Source organism: Lactuca saligna, chromosome 4 (assembly GCF_052625555.1).
Source record: "Lactuca saligna cultivar CGN05327 chromosome 4, ASM5262555v1, whole genome shotgun sequence".
NCBI classification, from domain to species: Eukaryota; Viridiplantae; Streptophyta; class Magnoliopsida; order Asterales; family Asteraceae; genus Lactuca; species Lactuca saligna.
Window position 1 is genome coordinate 311,463,179 of NC_136420.1, and position 22,886 is coordinate 311,486,064.

At 31.3% G+C, this 22,886-nt stretch overlaps 1 long non-coding RNA gene across 1 annotated transcript; it reads left to right on the forward strand.

The window, feature by feature from the left end:
* Nucleotides 1-15,200: 15,200 nt before the first annotated feature.
* LOC145039497 (uncharacterized) lies at nucleotides 15,201-16,964 on the forward strand. Its single transcript, XR_013679818.1, has 3 exons — nucleotides 15,201-15,373; nucleotides 15,464-15,547; nucleotides 16,823-16,964. It is a non-coding gene; the product is annotated as an uncharacterized LOC145039497 (long non-coding RNA).
* Nucleotides 16,965-22,886: the final 5,922 nt, after the last annotated feature.

Consider the following 22,886-nt stretch of genomic DNA (forward strand, 5'->3'; position numbering starts at 1 on the left):
TATATACAAAAATGAATACATAGCTAACATATAAACATCTTTATCGAAGTTTAAGCTAAGTCACATCATCACATGCTGCATTTTTTGAGACAAAAAAAGACCTACAAGCTGAATACATCTTGACCAATAATAATCATGAGATTAATCATCAGTATCATCCCTGCAAGCTGAATTGAAGGCAATGTTGTCTTGCATATGCATGCTACGCAAAAGCATGCAAATTTCAAATGATTGAGCTTGTGATCATCAAAATATATTTCAGAGTATGAATTGTCGTAAATCTTTTCAAGAATATATAACGACTAATGTAGAACATATTTGAATCCGAAATACCAATGTAATGTTTCTAAAAAAATAACCCATGCTCAAAAAATGAGCAGGGATATGATTACATGAATGCTAAGTTGTTCAGTGATATTTAAGCAAAAAAATAATACTCTATCTTTGGGTGTGAAAAATAATGGCGATTCTATTGAGGCAACAACCTATTCGAATGAAACAATGTTTTTGAGGGTGATAATTTCGATAATTTTTAGCTGTCTCATACAGACATATTACATTTGAATTTAAAAATTGAAAATTTAATTATGTTTTTTCTTTATGTGGCGATTGGCAATAGTTTGTTTCTTATTTACATGCCTACCCAACGTTTATTGCATTTTGGGTGGACTTTAATCACTTTATATTTTATCTTGTTGAATTTTCAAAAAAAAAAAAAAAAAAAAAAAAAAATGCAAAAGTGATATATTTATATATTTGTAATATTATACCCTTTCACATAGGAAATAACATTGCATAAAATCATGTAATTTGGTTGACATAGGTGTTTTAAGAATTTTAGTTATTTGGTAAAACTGTTTACAGTTTACTTTATAGCGTACACATTATGTCCCTTGTAGTCTTTACACTCTATATCTGTACTTGATATTATTATGAATAATCCAAGAAGTGTGTCATGTGGTATAAATTGTCATTTAACTGTAATTTCGATGTTCATATTTCACACAAGATTTGTTGTAATTTAACTGCAATTTCAGTTGCATCTGTCTCTCTGACTCTAGTCGTTCTAAATGGTTGAAACTTTCTTATGTTTATCGAAAACTACTTGAACAATTTTATTTATTTGTATTTATTTATATTTGTATAATTATTCTATATTGAGAGATAAATATATGTATTAATTAAAAGACTCACTTATCATATACGACACGTAGACACCTAATCAAAAGAAGAATTAATACATAGAAAAGTGAACGTTAGACTAAGTACTTTAACATAACTTTACAAGTAAGATAAACATAAAACAAAGTGTTAATGTTATAAATGAATAATAAGTTTTTAAAAAGTATCACCACAAGGAAAACAAGGAGAACATTTTGTTCACAATATACCATAAAACCATTAAAATAAGGATATTTTACAAACAAAAAGTTGAGGTTGTTTACCTTATGATAATACTTTGTTAAAAAAAATGGTGTTTTGTGAAAAGAAAAATCGTTATGCATTATACAAATTTTGATTTGACGAGTAAGTCATAAAAGATTATTTGATTCCACTCGCTAAAATAGTTCATATGTACTTGTTTCACTCCTTACCGAATTCCAAGGAATATATTCATGTTTAGATCGAAATTTACGATACATTACTTCAAGGAATAGTTTAAAACCGAAATACACTTCAACTTCTTCTAGTCTTTTTAAATTTGCTACAAGGACTTTTCATATATTCGTACAAATATTTAAATATCAGGTCCCATCATTTTCTTAAATTTGCAAGCAATTAAATATAGAAGAAATTCATGTGAAAATGTCAAGAAATTGTAACTAATTATGGAATGGTTGGATTCGGGCAAAAGGTTAACAAAAAAAGGTAATATATAGAATGATATGAAGTAGGAGGGGACTTCTAAACATAAAAATGACTCAATGCCAAACTCGATAAAAACACCATAACCAAACACGTTTAAGATATTGAAAAATCACATTTGGGATGAAAAAGAAGGAGTCATTTGAGATTTCTTGGTTATAAACTACTAATAATTTCATGCATATATCAAAGATACATTTGAGTGCTCTCATTTATGTATTGTATAATAAATTCATGAATTTATATAGTATTATACATGAAAGATTATACAAAATTTATATATAAACAAGCGCAATTCTTCAAGATGATGTGTAGTTCAGATGAACTTCTAATGTCGGAGATATTTCTAACACTTTAAATTATCTTTATGCTAATTTGAATCAACACGTTATCACAATTTAGGTGTAACATATATTTATGGTACCTTATCACTTCACGCGAAAAGTGTCACTATTTTAAATGTATACTTGTTATTTCGTATACGAGACATTACTTGAAAGTAAGGACATATGTGATGGTTACTCTTCAGCTTGATATAGTCATACAAAATTTTAAATAAAAACTAATAAAAATCGTTGAACATATTCAAATACGAAATACTATTCTTAAACTGCGATCCATAAAAAATTAAACAAAAGTTTCATAGTCAAAATAGAATAGAACTATCTATGAAGAAAATTGAAATGTACTATCAATATCTGTGTTAATATTGGACTTTCGATATTTCCATTCATATGTTGTTTTAGGTTGTTTCTTGCTTGTGTTTTGCATTGGAATTATGATATTTTACCTTGTTTTAACTTATTCAAATGAAAGAAACATATTTATGCTTACTTTAAAGCAAAGTTATTAGATCCATCCTTTAGGTAGACAAAGTTAATTACAAGAAATATGACATAATAGTTGAAACTCACTCACTTATAAATAAATCGATTAACGATCAGATTAGATATATACTCCATACAATATCCCAAAGCTTTTAGTTAGAAATTTTATATTATTATTTTAATAATATGGTCTTTTATTATATTAAACACAAATTCTTAATAATAAAACTTAGACAAGAAAATATTCAACTCAACCAAACTTGTTTTTTGACATGGTAGATATTAGACAACTGCATTAGTACATTTTGTCGTTAAAAAGTTGTTACAAGGGTCAAATGGCAATAATGTCTAAACATAAATGGCCAAAATGGACAAATAAATAATTGCAAATAAGACCTGAATGACAAAATAACAACTCGTTAACGCGGACTCACATCAGAAGGTTGTATCCGACTATTGCTTTCGGGTTTCGATCGCTTTGCTTCGTAATTTCTGAAACCGAATCCCACTCACATGCATCTTAGCGAATAATATCACGAGCTTTTCATCATTCCCAACAACTTGAATTCAGGCATCTTCTGAGTGCTGAGGTAAGAATCATGACTTTTGATTGGTTAGGGATTTAAAACATTGGGGATTTGTTTTGGGTTTCTGCATGCTAATCATATACATGTAGTGAATTCTGAGTAAAAATGTGATTTTGTCAACTAATTCTAAGTATGAGTTGCCATGAATCTTTAAAAGAATAACCCATAATGGAGGACTTACTTGAACTAAAACACCCACGAAACACTCATATATAGCAGAAAACGTGAGCACGTACATGTCTGCGTAAGTTGCTTGGTGAGATTCAAGCCAGGAATACTCGCTCTTGCGATATAATGATATCTGCGTATGAAAAATCATGGCTGTTTTTGTTGAGGCGATAACCTATTCGATGAAATGCCTCAATGACATAAAACGTTTCTCGGGTGTGATTGTTTAATTTGTTTTAGCAATTTTAATATTAAATTACACGCCTCCGTTTTCCAGTAACCATATGTTATTGCATTTTGGGTGAACTTTGGACTTTCTACAAAGTACAGACCTTGGAGTTGAAAATAACTAAGGTGGTGTTTTTTTTTAATCCAAAAGGAAATTCATGCAAATCTGTGGACCACCTGTGCAATGCTCTACAGTAAAGAGGTAGACCAAACGGTTGCAGTCCGTAATAAGAAACATGTTTGTTTTCAAACATTTACTGACTGCTGTAATAAATTGAAATTTAAATAAACTAATTTTATAATTTTTTATTGAAATTTTAATAATTTTAGTGTTAAAACATTGAAAGAACACCAAAAAAACATGTGAAAAAATAAAAATATAAAATTTCCAAAAAAGAACATAAAAAAGAAGCTATCATTTTTATTTTAGAAAAAAACTAATTTTAAAAAACATAAAAAAAATAATAAAAAATTTAAGAAAAAGTTCGTAAAAGAATTACACATGTTAAAAAAGCTGCAACCGAAACTGAAAATATTATTAACAAAAAAGGTAAAAAAGAAATTAAAAAAATTAAAGTTTTTTTTTTTTTTAAATCAAGTTATAAAAAAATGTGGAAACTATAAAAAGAAATTTTATCAAATCTATATATATATATATATATATATATATATATATATATATATATATATATATATATATATATATATATATATATATATATATATATATATATATATATATATATATATATATATATATATGGAAAAAATGAAAGTTGAAGAAGTTTAAAAAGACAAATCAAGTGTTGCATCGTGCTGAACACGCATAGAAGTTTTGTACTCTGAAGTCTTCCAAAAAACAAACCAAATGTTACGCATATGCTACGCCACGCAGCAAAAAGTAGTCTGAAGAGATTTTTTTTTAAAAAAAAAAACAAACAACACCTAAGATAGAAAATTCATTGCCACATCATGCATCGACAATATTATATTCAAGCGCCTTGACTACTTCTATTTGTATACCATTTCATATATAGTTATATACTATTATTTCATATAAAGTCATGTATAGTTTGTTTGACATATGTTCTTTTTAGGATTTGAGTTATAAGATAACATAGTTTACTCGTAGTGTACAAATTTTGGTTGAGACTTTCTTATGTTTACTCGTAAACATGTTTGCACAAGCAATGTAGTGGTTTTAATAAGTCTTTAGAGACTTCTTTGGTTCTTCATTATGTACCACTATTTTGTTTTAAATGTCAATCCTAAGAAACAAATAAAGGGGAGGATTCGGAGAATTTTACATGGTGCATGAGTCAAATGACAACATTTGCTAAACATAAAGGTTAAAAAAACGAACAAAAAATAGATAAAAGTATTATAAATAAATGTTAGATTTAAAAGAACCCAGGGTTGCCAATTATCAATACCTCCATTCCCTAAGGTAAATGCTCCAAATCGTCCATCTTTATATGGTTCACATGTGTTCCCTAGTTATTAAAAAAAAAAAAAAAAAAAAAAAAAAAAAAAACAAAAAACAAAACAAACAAACGTTTGTTAATAAAAGAAGAGGTTTTGGAATCATTGCTTATCCTCTCATTATCTTATTACTAAATACAATTGGAGAGTGCCTACAAATTAGGAAAATATAATCTACAATATATTTACAATATTTGAATGATTCTATAGGATATACATGTTGAAATACGCGATATCTAATACACCCCCACAGTCGTAGCCGAAGGTTAAGACCGAACCTAAAATCCTCGAACAGAACGTATGGTAGCCCCTTTGTAAAGATATATGCGATTTGGAACCGAGAGGAAACATGTAAAACACAAACTTGTCCTTGGCGGTTTTCTTCCGAATAAAATGTATGTCAATTTCAACATGTTTGGTCCGCTGATGTTCAATTGGGTTGTCGGAAAAATCGATAGCGCTAAAGTTGTCACAGTAAACAATAGAGGCTTTAAGCGGAGGGTGATGGAGTTCTAGAAGCAGATTGCAAACCCAACACAACTCGGAGACAATGTTAGCTACCCTCGGTACTCGGCTTCCGGACTAGTCCTGGATATGGTGATTTGCTTTTTGGATGACCATGATATGAGGTTATCCCCAAAGTATAGACAATAACCTAATGTGGATCTTTGTGTGTCTGGACAACCAGCCCAATCGGCGTCCGTGTAGCCAATGAGAGACATGATACTAGGTTTTGTCATGTGAAGACCAAATGAGATGGTGCCTTGAAGTAGGGAATGTGAGGTGCGTGCATGAACATGCAAACCTGTGGAACAACATTGGTTACGTCTGGTCGAGTGAAAGTTAAGTATTGGAGGCCCTCGGTCAGGTTGTGATATAATGTGGGGTTGTCCATGAGGTCTCCGTCGTTTTCACTTAGTTTACCATTAACATCAATAAGGGTGAGGGTTGACTTGCATGATTATAGGTCAGCTCGTTCAAGGATATCTGAAGCCTATTTTTGTTGAGAGAAAAATAGGTCGGTTGGAGTGTGAGCGACGGAGATGTCGAGGAAATGACTTAAGCGACCGAGATCTTTCATTGCGAATTATTCGGATATTTGTTGCATGATGGCTGAACGAAGAATGCCAGATGATGTGATGAGGAGGATGTCGTCAACGTATACAAGAATGAAATCCATGTCATCGCCTTTGTAGTAATTAAATAATGAGTTATCACACTAGTTGTGATTGAAACACATATAAGACATAAAGCCAGTGAAGTGTTGATACCATGCTCGGGGGGGGGGGGGGGGGGGGGGGGGTGTTTCAGACCGTATAAAGACTTTCGTAGACGAAACACAAGATTCGGATGGGAAGGATCCCCAAAACCACAAGGTTGATGCATGTAAACAATTTCTACGAGTGTGCCATGAAGAAAAGTTTTGGACGTCTAGTTGATGGATAGACCAATAATGACCCAAGGCTAAAGTGAGCACAATCCGTATAGTAGCCGGTTTAACTACCCAACTAAAAGTGTCGCCACAGTCAACGCCAACCTATTTAGGCCTGCCATCACAAACAAAACGGGCCTTGTACAACTCAAGGTGACCGTCGGAGGTTAGCTTGTGCTTAAGAATCCACATACATCTGATCACATTCATATTAGGTTGACGAGATACAACTTCCCAAGTCTCATTAGCAATAATTGCATTAAATTCATCACGCATGGCGGCTTTATCTATGGGAAATGCATGTTTATGATATATTAATATGAAATGAAAAACCATTACATTCACATAAAAATAAAATATTTTCATTTATAACATAATCTTAAAATAAATCCTAATGAAGATGAATTACAAAAGCACCAAATAGACAACTACAAGGTGTAGGAAACTTCTTTGACACGTTAGCCATGCGTAATGAAGCAAACCAATCAATCTAGTCTCGAGAAGTTGGGAGAGTAGGGACTCAAAACTTCCATCATCTGCCTATTAAACACAATAAATCCTAAACCACACTACACTCAAAGAACAAGTTAATGATGTTCTCCACCTCCTTATCCCATATAGGACATAAAATCGAATTACTCTCCAAGACAAAGGTACTTAAAGTGACGATTTGATGAAGATTAATGAGTACATGAGAAGTGAGATTGATCATTATTGCAACCTAAAAAGGTTCAAATCCTCTTATGTCACCCTCTTGTTATATGTTGATGACGTGTTAGTACCTAGACCCGACATACTGGAAATCAACAAGCTGAAGAAACAGTTGGTCAAAGAGTTCGGAATGAAGGAGTTGGGAGTTGCTAAGATGATTCTTGGCATGAGCATAGTTTGAGTGAAGTTTGCAGGGACTCCTAAACTTTCCTAACAAAATCACATTCAAAAAATATTTAAAGAAGTTTAGCATGACATATGTTAAGGTCAGAAACACACCTTCGGTGAATCACTTTAGATAATCAAAGATACAATCCCAAAAGATGGAAGAACATAAAAAAAAACAAATGGCTCAAATTCCTTACACCTCAACGATTCGTATACTAATGTATGTGATGATATGCACTCGACCATACATTGTTCATACGGTGAGAGTTGTTAGCAAATTTATGTCAAACCCAAGGAATGAGAAATGGGAAGGAGTCAAGGAGCCGTTATGCTTGTTGAAAGGAACTTCGGACGTAGCATTGAGTTTCAGAAAGAAAAAGGTGTTAGTATGTTAGTATTTAAGGTTTAGGTTCAAGACGATTATGGTTTAGGTTAGCCAAAGGCCCTTATGTATCCATGTTTATATGAAGTTTAACATTCACTAATAATCAATCAATCTATTATCTTACATAATGTTGCCTTAGAAGGCAGAAGGATTCACTAATGCAAACTTAAGTGTCTTGTAAGGGCACAATATGTTATATGTTCACAACATACAAATTTTTCTTTGGCATTAAATTCGACAATGAACTCCATGCACTACTGTCGCGTCTAACACAACCGTTCACATGAGGTAAAATACGATTTCCAAGTTCACATTACATTTGAGGCGGTGATTTTCTGAACAGGGAGGGTTGGTCCTATTTTCGCGACACTTTTCCAAAACTTGCACCAGTAACATCACGCAAGCTCAACCCAATATTGCATCGATCAATCCGAACTTATATTGACTATTTTAATTCGGAACCAAAGCATATCGTTGTGACGTCCATTACATACTAATTAATTTATAGGTGCATTACTTAGTTATACATTAATTTCAACTTAGAACTTTTATATTTTAGAAGTTTTGCATCCTAATGTACAACTCCACAAAGCTATAACTACATTTTGAAAGCTTGTACAACATATCCGTTAATTTATATTCCATACTAGCTTCACCATCAAAATATACAAGCACTACAAGAAATACGGGTATTAGCGGCGACAGCCGTCGCCGCAAAAGAGTAGGTTTGTCGTCGCTAAAAGTATTAGCAGCGACACGTCGCCGCAAATACGTCGTCGCTAATGCCCTTCTTGTCGCCGCTAATACTTACATGTTACTGCTAAAAAACTGTCGTTAATACTTAACCGTCGCTGCTAATACTTATATATCGTTGCTAAAAGCGTCGCTGCAAAAGACTCTTTTCATTTTTTTATTTGTTACAATTTTATGGAATATAAATCTACAATTTTATAAAATCAGTTATATTTAACCCATACACAACCAAAAACAATAGAACAATTATAAAATATTAATCCACAATCAAAAATATTAGTCTATACAATCTAATTAACGTATTCTTCTAAACAAACATTTCATAAAATCCTAAAATTCCTACTCCTCGCCATCATTTTCTTCATTATTTGGTGGTGACAATGAACGAAACCATTCTTCTAATGCCGCATAACATGTCAGGTCCTTCAGTATCGTTTGCAGCATTTCCATCTACAAAGAAATCAAAATATATTACCAATATATCATAATAGTATTATATTTTTCAAAAACTACCAACATATCATTATAGCATTATAGCATTATACTTTTCAACTTAAACAAACAATTACCTGTGATTGTGGTGGTTCTTGTGTCATCGGTTGTTCTTGATCGTACATAGACACAACGGTAGGGGGTTTACGCCCAATGCCTCTAATATGTCCGTGTCGAACACCCAATATTTTTTAAAAACATTTTCTTGTATCACTTGGCGTTAGACCGCTTGCTGAAGAAGAAGCTTGGGTTTGTTGATTGATCTCCTGAAGTATAGCATTTTGTATTTTCAAAAAATGATAAACATCATAAAAGTAGATTACTAAATACCCATGACGATATAAACACGTATATGAAAATACAAATTAATCACTTACGTATTCTTGCTCGACTGCAGGACTATAAAACACCTCTTGGCGATTGGAATTAGCCTTACAGAATGCTTCGATTCCAGTGATATCCTATTTAACATATATATATATATATATATATATATATATATATATATATATATATATATATAGAGAGAGAGAGAGAGAGAGAGAGAGATTTATTATAGTTTAAATAAACATTTAAATATATCATAACTTACTTCTTTGAAGCATGCATTACTGCACGAGCTCGACCCCCCTCTGTTTACAACTAGTTGTTTTGCGCGGACTTCTTTGTTTGACACCGAACGACTTAAAAATTCGGGCGATTAAAAATGTTTGACTGCATTCGCCCAATTTTCTGGTGACATACCATTGGGGTGGTTGTTTAGTGTCATTGGGATATCTGCAGGCCCCCGATATCCTTAAAATAAGAATGAGCTTTACTTTTTCGGCCTCTGTAAACTTTTGCAAGACTCAAATCAATGCTCCGCAACAATTGTGCACGCTCCGGATCCAAGTTAACCTTATCCAAATCAAACTTATTCTACAAATACTAAAAAGTTAGTTAATTAAATAACAATCACAACGAAACTTCAAATATTATTCAAGTTACCTTTAGATGCATAACTGTCGCATTCCTTAACGCGGGGGAAACATTGTCCCAACCAGATACGTTTAAAGGGGCGTTATTCCACAAATACCTTCCAATTTCATGTGTGAACCAATTGGCAGGCTTCCCGACAGGGGAATATGTGATCTCCTTGTCAAAATTCAAATCCACAGTCTTTCCCTTGTTTGCCCTTATCCACTTTCCTAACTCTATTTTCTTTGACAAGCCCCTTCTTTTCTTTGGAAGCTCGACTAAAATAATACAATTAAAAATATTAGTCACGATAACTTATAATAAATTAATTAAAATAGCTAATAAATATATCATAATAAAACTTATCATCCTGTTCATGTCACCCGCGACCAAAGCCTCCTGGAGATGGTGAATCCCCAGCTCCATCACCTCCATGACCAAGGCCCATAATATCGGCCATCATAACAAAGAATATCGTCCATGTATACCTTATTTGTAACCTGTAAAATTAAAAGATGTACAATATAGAACTACAATATGAATAAAAGTTAGTTACAAAACAATTTATGATAATAAATAACTATATTTCTTATAACTATATTTAATATCTAAATTAATAATAGAAAATTTAATTTAATAGTTTTACAAAGCAATTTATGATTATGAATAATTTTAAAACTAAAATACCACATAAATATTAAATTTGATTTGAAAATTACTCTTTGTAATATACACACTTTGTTTTTCACACATTACATACATAGATACACACACTATACATACAAATACATATAAACATTTTCCTACAAATATTCATTATAGCATCATACTTATTTTTTTATTATAGCAACCTAAAAAAACACACACAAAAACATACAAATAACACACAAACAGAATTCTGGTGACAATTCATTCCAAATTCCAAATAATAACCATACAAATAACATACAAAAACATACAAATCAAATATATAATTTCAAAAGTCATGAAAAGGAACCTGTGGTAGTGTAATTTAGCGATTTTCCCGTAAGAAATCCAGTTTTTTCGTCAACAGATTTGGCAGAAGTAGATTTTCCGACAAGGGTTCAAAAAACATTAAATTAAACACTTAAAACCAGTAAAGAAAACTCTAAAACAGAAGTTGAATAGAAAATAGGGAAGAAATCGGACCTTAAATCGAACTTTTGTCGCCGGAAATGAGTGTGGTCGCCGGTAATAATGGAGCTTCACTAGTGGCCAGCGGTAATGGCTGCCAGAGACGAGTCCTGTGGCGCAAACGAGGTCATCGTCGGAGGTGCAGTCGCCGATAATCGTTGGAGGAGTGAAAGGAAGCGGAATGAACAGGAAAGTGATGCAGTGGGGGGTTATCTGCAACGAGTATTAGCAGCGACGCAGGGTTTTAGCGGCGACAATAGGTTATTAGCGGCGACACCCCTAGAGGGAAAACACAACGCCCTTTTTCCTCATTTTCCTCCGTTGGATGAAAAGCAGATCGAACGAACATGGCTGATTTGTCGCGGATCGACGCTGTAGCATCATTAGCGGCGACACCACTTATTAGCGGCGACATGTAACGCGTCAATTAGATGTTGCCGCTAAAGGTGTCACCGCTAATAGCGATATTTCTTGTAGTGAAATTCAAGTCACAATTCTGTTTTGATCGAATCTTTTACAAGTTCACGTCATTAATCTGTTTAAAAAGGATGTTGCAAGTCTCTCGGACTAGTGAACATGATCATTAAAAATGATGGAATAGAATCTTCATAAGATTCCATATGCATGCATGCAAAGCTAACATCTTCTTGGACATGAAAGTTGACTTCTTCTTCTTCTTTTATATATATATATATATATATATATATATATATATATATATATATATATATATATATATATATATATATATATATATATATATATATATATATATATATATATATATATATATATATATATATAAATTCTCTTTGCACTAATACAATAACGCATTCAAATAATAAAACATTCATCAACTTGACACCAATAATATTAATAACACAACAATTTTTAATTCCATAATAACATGAGTAAATACTAAAGTTTAAATAAACATTATCATTTAATTTTGTTTCCAACATTCTAGACCAAATCCACTAAATATTAAAATGTTAATTATTACGACTTTTGGTTTAACAAAATACATTATAATTAAAAGCAGTAGACATGCCTTCACGCAGTCAAGTTGGTAGATGAAATTCGAGAGAAAAACTCTATAATTAATAACATATGGATATGTGATCTCATCAGTATGACAGTATATATCTATCTCCAAAGCAATGTAAGATCGTTTTCTTATCATACAAGAAAGTAAAAATTAATAATAAAAGACTGATGATCCTAATTCTCTTTTCGTACAAGAAATTAAGATATAATTAATAATTAATATACTCAATATGACATAACACAAATGATATGTGGAATGTGGATTTAATATAATAAAGCAGCGTATGTTATACATTAGACGCATAATTAGAGGTTATGTTATTCGGTGGAACTAGTCATCAACTTTAGACTATTTGTAAGACTTATAAAATTATATCAGTTTTAAATACTGTGTCCTATGGTCTTTAAAATACAACGAAAAATCTGAAATGTCAATTGAAGGAAAAGGTGGAAAGCTGGATAATGTTTTACACATTCAATTGCTAAGATCATTTATAATACGAAATAGACCAAGTCAAAAACCATACAAATCTTTAAAATCTTAATGCATGTTTTAGATTTGTCAGAAACGACAATTAGAAGAAATTTCTGTCAATTGTTAAACAAATATAAAACATAGACATAATCATAAACCTCTTAATCGCACGACATAGATATCGTAAGACTTGGTTTTCCTTTGATGATGATTAATTATGACGTGTTCTTAAAGAGATCATTATCTCTTGTAACAACTTTTTTGACCCAATGGAACATAAAATATCAGATGTAATTTGATCTTTGTTCAATAGTGTGGATGAAACCATATTTTTTGTGATTTTTTCTTAAAACGTTATAGAAATGTCGAACTTTTTACAAATACTTGTGGTGCACTCGTGCTGTTTATTTTTACAATTTTGAAGATGTTTTATCTGTTTTGTCCATGGGTGGACCCACTATATATTTGTATGAGCAACTGCTTACATTTTCCATATAAATTACGTGTACATCCATCGGAATCCGTCACATCTGTTGGAACATGTCAGAATCTGTCATGAATCCATCGAAAATCCGATAAGTGTAAATTTAGTATAAATCCATCGGGAGAACACTTAACAAATTTTGTGACAGAAACTACTGACGGAATAAGGTTTTTTTTCTAATAGTGCAACATCTAAAAAATTTGTACGATCCCTAATTTTTCTTTCGAGATTTATCATGGGTTCCGTCTCTAATAGTACTATAATACAAAAAGCACTTATAAAGATAACAAGATTTCTAAGTTATTGTCACGCACTCCACTTGGTGAAAAGCTTGTGGTGTTGTGGATATGTTGTCTCTAACTTATATGTTTCGTTCACAATGTAAAAACAAAAGTGGGAATGGAGAAACTTTGTCTTAAATACAGAATGAAGGTGTCCATAATATAATAAACTTCACAACAAAAGACCTCACATTTAGCGACGACAAATAGCATCGCAATTGATGCCTAAAATCGTCGCTAATACCTTTTCGCGACGACATGTCGTCGCTAAAGGATCACCACGATTACCACGTAGCTAATGCTCAAATGTCGTCCCAATTAGTGTCGTCTCTAATAGGTGTCATCGCTATTAGTGTCGCCTCTATTAATTTTCAGGCCATCGGTCGGAATTTTTTCTAGCAAAGCTTCCCGGAGACATGTGTCATCGCAATTGGTACATGTCATGAGTTGTCACCACTAATTCTTTTTTTTTTTTAACACTTTATATATGATATTAGTTTATATATTATAAAATGCAGATTTTATAAAATTATAGAAATCAATACATACCACATTACATAAAATATCAAATATACTACATTACATAAACTAATCCAAAATAAACATCAAATATACCATCCATAAACTATCTAATAAAATCCAAAATAACATCATCCATAACATAAAACAAGAAATATTATGTGTCTTCGTCTTCCCTGTCGTTGTTTCCCTTGTCATTATTGTCTGCATTGTTGACTTGGTTCTTAAATGAGCGGATAATATCTCTAATTGCCGTCACAAACGCCGAGTATTGGAGAAAAGCGTTAACATCTAGATCCTACAAAGTAAATGTATTAAGTCATTAACAATTTTACAAACTATCAAACCACCAAATAAATTAAGTCCTTAACCGCTCAATCGGATAGAGTATTCACAAAGTTAGGCTTCTAAACCCATTTTTTGAATACTTTACCTCATATGTGAATGTGTATTACATGATTGACCGTTTAAAAAAAAACGACAACATTTCCCGTTAGCTCCTAAGTATATATAGAAATATATACCCGAGTGTGACAATTGTCAACTTTGTGTCAAACAAAGTCAACAAGTCAACCAAGTCAACACAACTAGTATTAAGATTTTAGGATAAGCACTATGTTTTCTTAATGTTCCTAATGTACAACTTGCAGTTATAATACAAAGTATCTATCTTTTTTACCAATTATCAAATATAAACCCTAGTTAGGGTTAGTAACGTAAAACTTGATAATTCAGTTATATACTATTTGAGAATAAATAATACTCATAACACAATGTAGTAGGGTTTATAAACCTAACACTATGGGGCAAAAATCATAGCAAATGCTACAAACATAAACTTTTAACGAGCCAAAATTTGGAAATTCAACCTAACTTTCATATAATATATTATTATTTTGATGATAATGCTTGTTATAATAGTTTGAATATTTATAATTCAAATTAAATATTTTATACATCCTTTATACCATATTTATTTTATAAAACACCACCATTTTTATAAAAATATCAAGAAATTATAAAGGGTTGACTTTTTTTATAGAAAATCACTAGTTAATACTATGTTCCTCCAACATAAACAAGACACATCTATGCACTTATACAAACCCTAAAAGTAGAACACCTTTAATTAAAATCATGTTCCCCCATTATCACCCCTCATAACTCATTCCACCCACCCCACCCAACCTCTTTCCCCCTTCCTTCTAATTCACGGCCAAAATGGCCTATCCTTTATTCATTTTCTTCACTTCAAGCTTCTCCTCCAAGATATTCACTCTTTCACCAAAAGCAAACATATCTCTCTCTCAAAACTTGAGATTTCAAGGCTGATCTTGAGCTTTTCCTCCACATTTGGTAAGTATCTTCCTCCTACACTTGAATATTCTATAATCTTTCACCCAAATCATGGTATTCTTACACAAATATCATCATATTTGTTCCCAGATCTTCAAATCTTCAAACATCTTCCAAGTGTTCTTGACTTGGAAACTTCTTTTCTTCATCATCCATCCCAAGAAATCAGTCAAGGTGAGTTCATACCCCTACTTTTTCATGTTCTCTTCAAGTTTTAGGGGGGGGGGGGGGGGGGGGGGAATACAAGTTAAATCACCTTAACATAAGATAAACATATTCATCAGCTTTTCACAGAAAAGTTGAGTTCTATTCATGGACTATTTTGATCATCTTAAACTCAATATCTTTTAAAATTGTTTTATATGCGAAGAGTTCAGGTTTATACCTTTAAAATGACTACTTACACATCTCCATAAGATTTTTCTACAATTTATGGTGATTTTTACAAAACTGCCTATCATTTCAGAAACACTTCGGACCAATCTGTGAATATGGATATTTTCATACAAGTTAGAGGTTACTAAAAATCATAATAAAAATGATGAACAAACTAGACACAATTTCTAAACTCTCAGAATATACAGTTTCAGTTTTCGTCTCCGTATGATTTTTCTATAATTATTACAAGAACAAAAATAGAAATGATAAAACTAGCAAATTTTTAATAACTCATTTACACCTTGTAACTTGTTGAGAAAGGTGTGTATTATTATATATAAATACATGTTGTTTATATTACATCTCATTTATCTTAATATAAAGGTTTGCATCAGTTATAAAAAGGATTTTGACCATAACAAAACGCTTTTGATAAGATATTATAGGAATAGTTTATGTTTCATTCATACAACAAACATATCACGGAAGGTTTTATTTCCACAAAAAAGGTTTTACATTCACACACAAAACGTAAATGCGTTAACGTAAATTGTGAGACATTCTTCATAGTACTCTTAGAGTACAAGTTAAAATTTCTGACAGTTATAACCAGAGTCTCTTGTAGGGAGAACGTGATAAGTTTGTGTATAGATCTATATTGGGACTGACACCCGACACTCCAGTTGTTCACAACAGTCCGGTCGCTAGGCCAGGAGTGACAAATGTCATATCTTTCCGACGCTTGAAAAACGTCGTAACAGGTTCAGTTAGTCATAGTATGGTTATAACGACTCACATGAGGAGTTAACGAAACATAAAGTTTACGGGGAAATGCTACATTGAAACTGGGTTTCATTTATTTAAAACTACACATATCATTACTAGGACAAAACTTACACTTACATTCGGTCTTGGGATTTAAGACTACATAACACTTTTTAAGGAAGATATTGGATTTTCTTGGTTATACAATACTATTACAAGCAAAGGCTTTTCAACTCTAGAAAAAAGCTTATGAACTCGCCAATTTAATTGTTGACGCATTTTTTTTTAAACTACTTGTATTCTCAGGAAATCAGTGAAACAGGTAATCAACAGCTTTTGAGGATGGGACGTTAAGAAGTCAAACTTTTCATTTTTATCATCATAATGTAATCGATGTTGAAACATGTAATCACATACTATGATGTAACTTTTTCAATTATATTGATGATGGTTGTATTTGCTTTGATTAATATTATACTTGTTGTTATGATACTACACATGGATTATTCTACCGGAATAATATACAATATAATGAATATATATATATATATATATATATATATATATATATATATATATATATATATATATATATATATATAATAGTATATTTTGGTATAATGATTCATATATTGTGTTTTTTGTGTTATTAATTGTGACAATCCGAAAATTCCATTCTTTACAAACAATATCACTTCAATAGAAGTTATAACAGTCATAGTCAATTTTCAGACTCTTTCGTATAAGTTGGAGTAATTCAGGGTTTACACTTCAGTAAATATCAGGAGAGTGGATGCACTATGGTTTTGTGCAACACTGTTATTTTAACACTCTGTTATATTAGAAATCATTTCAGGAATAAAAATATTTTCTGTCGAAAACATCTCAGGACTATAAATAGAATTCTGAACCAAATTCATTCATTATTCGCATTTCCAACTAGAGAAAAGCCATTTTCTCTCTCACGGATCTTCGGGTTTTCTTCCCAAATCGTGAGTACACTTCTCTAGTTGTCTTATAATGCTTATTATGTGCTTAATAACATAGATTACATATCAAATCTGTGAGATTCGGGAGTTTACCACCCAAGAACGTTCTTGGAGAGTAAACTCCAAAATAAGGCTTAAATGCTACCTAGTCTTTTCCCCTTGATAAGTGACGGACTTAGGCTTATTTGTAAGTGTATTTAGGACTAGAAAACAATCAAAAACACCAAGATTAGGGTGTTCACGGCCCAAGAAGTTCTAAGATTATGGTGAACTCCAAAATCAAGGGCCAAAGAGTGTGTTAATCACTCCTAAAGCCTTGGACATTTAACCCTATTTGATCCTAGCTAATTTGTGGACATTAAAACATCAAAGACACATCCCCAAAGAGAGTTTACGGCCCTGGTAATGTTCTTGGTCCGTGAACATAAAACAAGGGCACCAAAGTGTGCCTAGGACCTTCATTAGCTTAAAACAAATGCCTAGAAACTATCCTACTTGTGCTTGGGGATTGAAAACATAAAAACACCCATCCCATGAGAGTCTACGGCCGTAAACTCTAAGGGAATTGGCCTTGGGGCCGTAAACTCCTCAAAGGAGTATTTCTATGTCCTAAACTACCCAAAGAACTAAACCAACAAGTAGAACTTACTCTAGAAATCAAATAACACTTCAAAACACCAAATGCCATCAAGTTTGGGAGTTCACGGCCATAAACTCAAAGGTTTACGACCGTAAACTCCTTGTGTGGAGTTTATTGAGGAGTAAACACATATACAAGGTCCTTGGAAACTTTAAACCCCTTTAGCCTTGTCCCACAACAACCTAGAAGCAACCCTTAGGACTTATAACACTTATACAAAGTGTTTACATGTTCTAGAGTGTCCCAACTTATTTCATTAGTTATTATTTGGCTAATTAGTTATATATATATATATATATATATATATATATATATATATATATATATATATATATATATATGCTCATTATATGATAACTAGGCTCGTGCGTGTGAACAAGTCTCCGTTTGCCACCTAGCACAATATCCGACACTTCAATCCAATCCACTCACCACAAGTAAGTTCATACCCCTTTAATTAACCTTTGAAATACTTTTAAATGTTTTGAATGCTTTTAGGGGGGGGGGGGGGGGATACAAGTTAAATACTTATAGTTATTACATCAATCACATGTGATTAATAACTATAAAACCAATGATTTTATTACTGTTCAAATTGTTTTACTTCAAACTGCTTTACAAACTCTTTTACTTATCAAATGCTTTTATTTAAACTTTGTTATACTCCTTATAAATTACATGCCCATATATGTATAGATATATAAGCAATGTTTAAAGGGCTTAGGAAGGCCATCCACCCTATTTCCTTTTCGCGCTTGAGATGTGGTCTGGTGGGATTTCGGGTAGCCGTCCGAAGGTTGTTTTAATATTAATTATATATCAAGTGTACATATATAGACATAAAAGTACTTCCATATTCATGCGTATTAGTTACATCATTAGTAAGTTACCATCGGGGTAACACAGGATCATACTACTACAATTTCTAGATCAATGAGTCAGTTCATTCATGAGTCAATACTTACTACTATGAGAACATATACAATTATACTAGAGAAGAACATATAAAACTATAGTAGAGAAGAACATATACAACTATACTAGAGAAGAACATATACAACTATACTAGGAAGAGAACATATACAACAATACAAGAACAAGTAAAATTACATTACATATACATGAATACGTTAACAATTGTGATCCACTGTATCGGAGCATGCCTTAAATGTCATGGCCCGAGTTGTAGCCAGAATTCTCTTGGAGGGAGAGCATGAGTTTGCGTATAGATCTATACTGGATTGACTATCCTACACCTTGCTGCTAGCTACAGCCGGACCTGCAGGTCTGCGGGTGCCAAATGTCATTCCGTTTTACGACCATTTGTATGTCGTTGTTGCTAGTCAATAGTATAGTGCAATTAATCACATGATACCTTAATATAAATCCGGTTTAAGGTAGTTAGTACAGCAGTAGTTCCTATAATACAACACTATAATACTACAATAATTTGTCCTTTATATACATTTAGTGGTCATTTCACTTAAACATAAATGTACAAACTATATTTGGTTAATGATAGTTACACTTGGTAAAATTACACACTTTTACGATAAACAAATGTACAAAACAGTTACGCCTTGGTAGAAGGCTACTTTTAAATAGAAAATATAGGTTTTTCTAGGAGATTCAAACGTTTACAACCATGTACAAACATTTACATACTTATATCACCAATGCTTACAACTTATGTTTAAAACGATGTTCAAACGTTTTGATACAAACATTGACACTAAAATACTTATGAACTTACCAGCTTAATGCTGATAAACTCTTTCAAAATAACTTGTATTCTCAAGTCGTCAGTAGACATGTACCGATGCCAGCTTTTGAGAAGATGGAGCACATCCAAGACTCATCTTATTATTTTGATTCACATTATTTTGGTGTCTATAACTGTAAAGAACACGCTTGTATTAAAATTATATATTTAATGCAATGGATGATGTTGCTTGCTTGTTTACTTTTACTGTGTTGTGATACTTTACATGACGTCATCCGCCCTAGAACGTTTCCGCCGTTCTCGGTTTTGGGGTGAGACATTAATAAGTGTAACATTCGAATAGAATAGTATATATATATATATATATATATATATATATATATATATATATATATATATATATATATATATATATATATTCTTTTCTTAGAATGTAATGAATTTTTTTTAACTTGTATCCAAAATTTTGTTATTCTTCAAGAAGTTCATTAAATCAAATATATATTATGTCAGAATGTGTAATTATTGTATGGTTCAATCATATTGTTATTTTTCAATATATTGATAAACATATTCCATCAGAATTTTTGAATTAGGAGAATTATCATCCATACAATCAGATTTTTAAAATCAATAGAATCTATTTTCCTTAAAATATGTAGTTTTCCTTTTTTAAATTTATGTTAATTGACTAAAATATTCTTAGAATGAAATTAGTTGGTATTTTTTAATTATATTTAATTTAATAATATGTATTATTTACTTTCCAAAATTAGGTAAAATGATTGGGCCACAATTATGCATACAATAACACAATACTTAGTTTGAATAGAATAACCTAAGCATATATATATATATATATATATATATATATATATATATATATATATATATATATATATATATATATTAGTTACACCAAAATATGTTGATAATACTAAAATTATCAAGATAAAATCTAAACCCACATAAAGATTAATAAACCAGAATATGTTAGTCTAAAATCACAATCTAGAACAAATGCAAGCATGGAATGGATGTACTAGATAATTTTGAAATGTATTTTTATCTATTATGGTATATGGGATCAACCTTTACCATAAATATTGGGGTTAATGACCTAGTAAGATGACGAATTTTTGTCTTTGTCCACATTTAAGTAACCATGTTTTTTTTGTTCACGTTTGACCTGTTCAAAATAGGGTAATATGATCGGTAATTACGGTAATATTACCATATTATGAACATGTCAAACATGTTTATTGGTCAAATGTGTACGAAAAAACATGGTTACCTAAATACGAACAAAAACCAAAGTTTCTTTCCTGTTTTTGTAATACTGGACAAGAACCGTGTTAGGGAATGTGTGCCCTGGGATCAGGCTCCGACAATCAATGAACAATTAGGGTTAGACTTGGTCTAACCCAGTTTAGTCCTGGTTAGTCATGGGCTAAGTTGTGTTGCTCGGTCTTTAAAACACATACAACCTATCCCCTTAAGCGTATACAACCTAACCCCTAACTAGTTTGGCTTAAACTCGGTTGGCCCAAGACTTAACCATCTCCTCATACACAAGACCGGACAACCCAATTTCATTTCACATCGATGAATCTTATGACTACTTGTACTTAACATAAAGGACCTAATATTACCAAAAGAGGTAAGGAACTTTGGTTTTTGTCCATATTTAGGTAACCATGTATTTTTTGTACACATTTGACCAGTAAACTTGTTTGACCTGTTGATAATAGGGTAATGTTACCGCTAATTACCGGTCATATTACCCTATTTTGAATAAATCAAACAAGTTTAATGATTAAATGTGAACGAAAAAAACACGGTTACCTAAATATGGACAAAAGTCAAAGTTCATTACCTTTCTAGGTCATTAACCCTAAATATTGTGGACAACAACGAAATAGAAATATAATATAATCTAGTAATCTTTATGATGTGACCTTTAAAGCTATTATAATAATAATAATAATAATAATAATAATAATAATAATAATAATAATAATAAGCTTATGTCATCTATGAAGGAAAAATTTTAGAATTATTTTTAATATTTTTATTTTTATCTGAAAATTCATTACAAATTCCTTTTATAGTAAAATAATAAATTGATTTGGATTATATCCATCAGATCGGACTTGAACGTTTCCATACAAATATTTATTAGATAATAACTTATTTTAATAAGTAAATAACAATTAAAATAATACAAATAGTTATTAAATAATTTTGTAAAATATTTACAAAATATATCATATATACACATAAAATACATATTTTTTTCTTGAAATTTGACATTTCTTATATGGATAATTGCAAGAGATTTTTTTAATGAAATTTGACATTTTCTAAATGGATACTATTTTTCTTTCTGAAATTTGACATTTTCTATTTTACGCAAGCTTTTAATTTATATTTCTTTATTTACCTTTTTACAAATTTATATATTTTCCTAAAGTAAAACTCCCAAAAATATTGTTATGTTTGTAGAATTTTTACGATTTCCCATAGATATATTTTTTAAGTTTTACCTCATAATTTTCATGCAACTTTAGGTAATTAACACAGTGTATATAATAACCACAATGTATAATTGTATATGATAAAAACAATGGTCAAAACTAATACAATGTATATGATTGACATTACTTAAAATAAGACATGTTTCTTACACAGGGGCGGATCTATAATGGTGCATGGTGTTGCATCGGCAACTACTAGATTTTTTCGTATTAATATAAAAAAAAAAACTTTTTTTATTATTATGCACCTATAAAGAAACAAGTTTATTACTATTGCAATTCATGCATATTATCAAAAGTTAGGATAACTCAGTTGGTCAAAAACACAGATTAAAGTTGTCCTTTGTGAAATGGCTCAAGTTCGAATCCTGCCCAAAAGAAGTGTTTTTTTATTATTTCATTCACTTTTCCTTGCCCACATAATTTTTTTTAATTTATTTTTACATTTACTTCTACTTTGATGTACAACTAGGTGGGGACC